This window comes from Rhinoderma darwinii, chromosome 1 (assembly GCF_050947455.1).
Source record: "Rhinoderma darwinii isolate aRhiDar2 chromosome 1, aRhiDar2.hap1, whole genome shotgun sequence".
Taxonomy (NCBI): domain Eukaryota; kingdom Metazoa; phylum Chordata; class Amphibia; order Anura; family Rhinodermatidae; genus Rhinoderma; species Rhinoderma darwinii.
Genome location: NC_134687.1, coordinates 90,386,814 through 90,392,813, shown reverse-complemented (window position 1 = coordinate 90,392,813; position 6,000 = coordinate 90,386,814).

Sequence of the window (6,000 nt, the reverse complement as noted above, 5' to 3'; positions counted from 1 at the left end):
CAAATACCCACAAAATCTCTCTCAGACTGGAGCAGGCAAAACTAAATTGGGTATGATCCAACAAATACCCTAAATAGCATATATAAAGTACAGTGAAGTTTACCGCTCAGACGGCACTGGTAACAGTCCAATATCATTCAGTATAGACACTCTCTCCCAGAAAAATGCAGTGGACAGTCCGCAATCCAATGAGGGTGTGGATGGTAATTCTTATCCTTGTAGTTCCACCAAGCTCCTTATCGTCTCCCTCCACATTCAAAGAACTCCTGGTAGGAAAAGGATCTTATGTCTCTAATAGATGGAAAAAGGAAGACACATAGTGCAACACCCTCTGAAAAAGATTGCTCCACGCCAAGTTTAATCCATACTCACAGAAGTAACAAGAAATAAAAGCATCAAGGTAAGTAAAAATCTTTAAAATTTCTAGGCGGCACGCCAAACACTCTCGCCCGACCCTGGGTTTCGCCCTTCCGGCTTCCTCTGGGGCATGTGTGACGTGTCTAATTAACAGGTTTATATAGCCGCATATCATTTAAATTTACATAAATTTACATACATAAAAAATGGTTAAAAAAAACAAACATATACACCCACAATGATCTCTGCAATATATAGAGATAATCTGATCTTACCATCATAATCGTATACATATATATACACTTTTATTATTTTTATATAAATGCCTAATCTCTTTAAAAAGTAAAAAAATATATATAATATATTATGCTAAACAAGCCTATTTGCCACCTTTATAGTTGGTTAGATTCCACATATCATCCCATATCCATTATATTGATTTTTATTTATATTTTATCAGTTGTTTTATATTTTTTCTGTCTCTAATTTTCCACTTAGTCTGAACTGTGGCCAATCTCTAAAGCTTCCAGAGCTTCAGTGAGCTGCAGCTAATCAGAACAATTAAGTTCTGCTGAGACAAGATCCCTTGGTCATAATGCTATGTGTGAACAAGTCTCTTACTAATACTATACATAGGGCATTTTTTGGCATAATTGTTTTCATAACATGGAACTACAAATATGGACCAGAATATCTATCAGATGGTATCTCACCAATATTAATAAATACTTGTATAAACAAAACAAAAAAAAACCAAAAAAACATTTTTATAAAAAACACTTCAATTCGAAGTCTGAATTGAGTCCTAAGGGCTGAAGCGTTTTTAATTGATAGATCCAAAAACTTTCTTGCTTGCTCATTTTTTTAATAAAATCCTCCCCCCTCCAATGATTATCAATTGTCTCAATAGCAAAGAATTTAGTGTCCTTGGGATCTTTATGGTGGAATTTACAATAGTGTGCTGATACACTATGGTCCATCTTGCCTTTTCTGATGTTATTACAGTGTTCTGCTATTCGAGTTTTCAATTTGCGGGCTGTACGTCCTACATATAACTGCCCACAGGGACACTGCAATAAGTATATAACCCCTTTAGTATTACACGTTGTAAAATGTTTGATCTCATATTTTCTTTTATTTTCGGCATCCATGAAAAAGGTAACATTCCCCTTTCTTTTATTATACCCCACTTCTTTACAAGCTTTACACTTGTTACAGGAAAAAAATCCTTTTGTCGCAATAATTGGTTTTGTAGGAGCTTTTATAAAACTATGAGTAATTTTATCCTTTATATTAGGTGCCCTACGATGTACAATACTAGGATTTTTGGGCAACCTAGATCCTATAACAGGATCGTTCCTTACAATATGCCAATTTTTTCTAATAATATTTCGTATCAATGAAGAACTTGTGGAATATGTGGTAATGAACGGAACCCTTAATGTTTTATCATTATCATCAATTCTCTTTGTATGAAAATTATCAATTTTTTTGATGTTATCGCCAGAATGGACTGCGATTTCTTCTCTAACCTCCTTCAATGCTGACGACACCCTCTGTTCCTCATAATTCCTTTCTATCAAACGAGATTTAATAACTTGTGACTGTACATCAAAGTCCTCTATTTTTGTACAGTTTTTCTTTATCCTTTTAAACTGCCCTTTTGGGATATTCCGAAGCCAAGGTTTAAAATGGCAACTTGAACATTCAATATAACTATTACAGTCAGTAGGTTTGAAATAATTTTTGGTGTATAGTACATTGTTTTCTATAAAAATTTCCAAATCCAGAAAGCTAACTATTTTTATCATACTCTGAAGTAAAGGTCAGATTACATTTATTGTTATTAATATAATCTATGAAAGTTAATAAATTCTCTGTTGTTCCTTCCCAAATGATAACCACATCATCTATGTAACGTTTGTACAACTTTATGAATTCACAGAAAGGATTATTACTAGGGTTAAAAAAAAAAAAAAAAAAAAATTTTATATATTCCATATGTCTACTTTATATTTGCATAGTTTTTTTGAACATTATTTTATTTTTCTAGGACGTTACAACGTTTAGAACTTTAGCAGCAATTTCTCACATTTTCAAGAAAATTTCAAAAGGCTATTTTTACAGGGACCAGTTCAGTTCTGAAGTGGCTTTGAGGGCCTTATGTACTAGATAGACCCCATAAATCAACCCATATTAAAAACTGAACCCCTCAAAGTATTCAAAATAGCATTCAGAAAGTTTCTTAACCCATTAGGTGCTTCACAGGAATTAAAGCAAAGTAGAGGTGACATTTACAAATGTTATTTTTTTTGCTGAAATTCATTTGTAATAAAAAAAAGTTCTGTAACACAGAAGGTTTTACCCGAGAAATGCAACTCAATATTTATTGCCCAGATTCTGCAGTTTTTAGAAATATCCCACATGTGGCTCTAGTGTGATAATGGACTGAAATACCGGCCTCAGAAGCACCTAGTGGATTTTGGGGCCTCCTTTTTTTTAGAATATATTTTAGGCACCATGTCAGGTTTGAAGAGGTCTTGTGGTGCCAAAACAGTGGAAATCCCCCAAAAGTGAGACGGTTTTGGAAACTACACACCTCAAGGAATTTATCTAGGGGTATAGTTAGCATCTTGACCCCACAGGAATTTTGCTATATTTATTGGGAGTTTGTCTGTGAAAATCTTTTTTTCTGAAAAAATATAAAAAAAAATATTTGCAAGGAATAAAGATTAATAAGCACCCCAGAACTTGTAAAGCTACTTCTCCCGATTACGCCAATACCCCATATGTGGTACTAAACTGCTGTTTGGACCCACGGCAGAGCTCAGAAGGGAAGGAGCGCCATTTGGATTTTGAAGCGCAGATTTTGCTGGATTGGTTTTCAGTTCCATGTCGCGTTTGCAACGCCCTGGAGTAAGCTAAACGGTGGAATCCCCCCCAAAACTGACCCCATTTTGAAGACTACATCCCTCAAGGAATTGTTCTAAGGGGTATAGTTAGCATTTTGACCCCAGTTTTTTTGCTGAATTTAGTGGAATTAGGCCGTGAAAATGAAAATCTACTTTTTTGAGAAAAAACAGAAATGTTTAATTTTTACAATGAATAAAAGGAGAAAAATTACCCCAAAATTTGTAAAGAAATTTGTCCTGATTACAGCAATACGCCATATGTGGTAATAAACTGCTGTTTGGACCCATGGCAGGACTCAGGAGGGAAGGAACAATATTTGGCTTTTGGAGCTCAAATTTAGCTGGAATGGTTTTCGGGTGTAATGTCGCATATGCAAAGCCCCTGAGGTACCAAAACAGTGGAAACCTCCCAAAAGTCCCTTTAGGGGACTGGAACGAGCGATCATTAGGTCGCTGGTACAATACACTGCAATACTAATGTATTGCAGTATAATGTCATTTTACAGGCTCCTGTAACAGCACGATCGCTGTTCCGGTCCGTTAGTCCCGGGTGTCAGCTGTAATACACAGCGGACACCTGCAGAATATGGAGCGTGCACAGCGCATGAGCCCGCTCCATAAATAACCCCTCGCACCACGACATGCTATTAAGTCGTGGTGCGCCAAGGCGTTAATGCGCAGCGGATGGTGCAAAGTGAAAATTAAAATTTTCCACTGATATGCCATTTTAATGCACAATATATTGTGCCCAGTTTGTGCCACTGAAGACAAATACCTCATACAATGTTGAGCGGGTTCTCTCGGATATAAAATGTCATATATGTGGACGTAAGCTGGTGTTTGGGCACGTTGTGGGGCTCAGAAGGGAGGGAACACCATTTGACTTTTGGAGCGCAGATTTTGCTTGGTAACTGTTCTGTTTGGGGTTTTGCTGGTATTTCAGTTTATGATGTGGGGGTATATGTAATCTGAGCGGAGAACATCAGGGCATAATAAGAGGGTATAATAATGGGGTACATAAATGATAATTCGCAGATATGTGGCCGGTGTCGCACTGATAAATGGCGCCCGATCTTATCCGCTTTTGGAACACTCTGCACATTTTGCACCGCCATATTCTGAGAGCCAGAACTTTTTTATTTTTTCTCCAACGGAGCTGTGTGAGGGCTTATTTGTTGCGGGACAATCTGTACTTTTCATTAGTACCATTTTAGGGTACATGTGATTTTTTTTTAATCACTTTTTATTAGATTTTTTTGGAAGCAAAGTGACAAAGAAACATAAATTCTGACAATGTTTCTTGTATTTTTTTTTTACAGTATTCACCGTGAGGTATAAATGACATTTTACTTTATTCTGCGGGTCGGTACGATTACGGCGATACCATATGTATATAGGTTTTTTATGTTTTGTGGCGATTGCGCAATAAAATCACTTTGATAAAATTATTTATTTTTTGTGTCACCAGATTCTGAGTCATAATTTTATATTTTTCCGTCAAAAAAGCGGTGTAAGGGCTTGTTTTTTGCGGGACGGGTTGTAGTTTTTATTTGTATTATTTTGGGGTACATGCGACTTTTTATTCTATATTTTGGGAGGGTTGATGACCAAAAAAAAGTGATTGACGGTTTTTAATTATTTTTTTTGCGGTGTTCACCGTGCGGGAAAAATAATATTATAGTTTTATAGTTTGGGTTGTTACGAACGCGGTGATACCAAATGTGTACTTTTAACATTTTCATTTTTTTCCTATAATAAAAGACTTTATAGGAAAAAAAAGCACTCTTTTTTTTTTTTGTAACTTTTATAACTTGTTTTTACACTTTTATAAAACTTTATTACTTTATTTTTTACTTTTTACTTGAAGCCTGGCAGCACTGATCGCTGCTATAATACATTACACTACCTAGGTAGTGTAACGTATTATAAACTGTCAGTGTGACGCTGAGAGTCACACTGACAGAAAGCTTATGAGAACCTGCATCCGGCTGGTTCTCATAGGCTGCTGTGCATGGCAGATCCGGGGGCTGTTATATGGCCCCCGGTTCTGCCTTATAACCGACTGCAGCACCAGCAATCGGTCCCCGGGAAAGTTTGTTGTAGCAACAAACTTTCCAGTTCGTTGCTACAACACACTTTCCCTGCGATCACATGACCGGGACTTGAACTAATCAGGTCCCGATCATATCTCCGGGACCAGAGGCAGGTGATAACAGCGCGATCCAGGTGTCAGCGCTACTCTGAGACACCCGGATCGCGCTGTTATCACCCACCGTGAATTCACATCGGCACTGCACAGAGCCCAGCAAGTGGCGACGTGAATATACAGTGGGCGGTCGGGAAGCGGTTAAAGAAATAAATTAAAGTTGTACAATATATGTACTTACTTTAACAAAGGGGGGGGGCAGCAATTTTGCCAGTTTTTTTTTGTTTTTACAGCACATACCATGCGCTATAAATTACATGTTAACTTTATTCTGCTTGTCAGTAGGATTACAGCAATACCACATTTTTACAGTTGTGTTTTACGACACAATATAAAACTTTCCAAACCCAGTCTCACTATAAAAAATAAAAATGTATACCTTTTTCCATTATTTAGATAATCGGTGAAGTTATATTTTGCTCTGGAATTTTTAAATAACCACCTGAACTGTCAATGTGCGGTAACATCACTGACACTGTCCAATCAGCTAAGGACAGCGTCTCAGCAAGAGAGCAAGTGTGCACG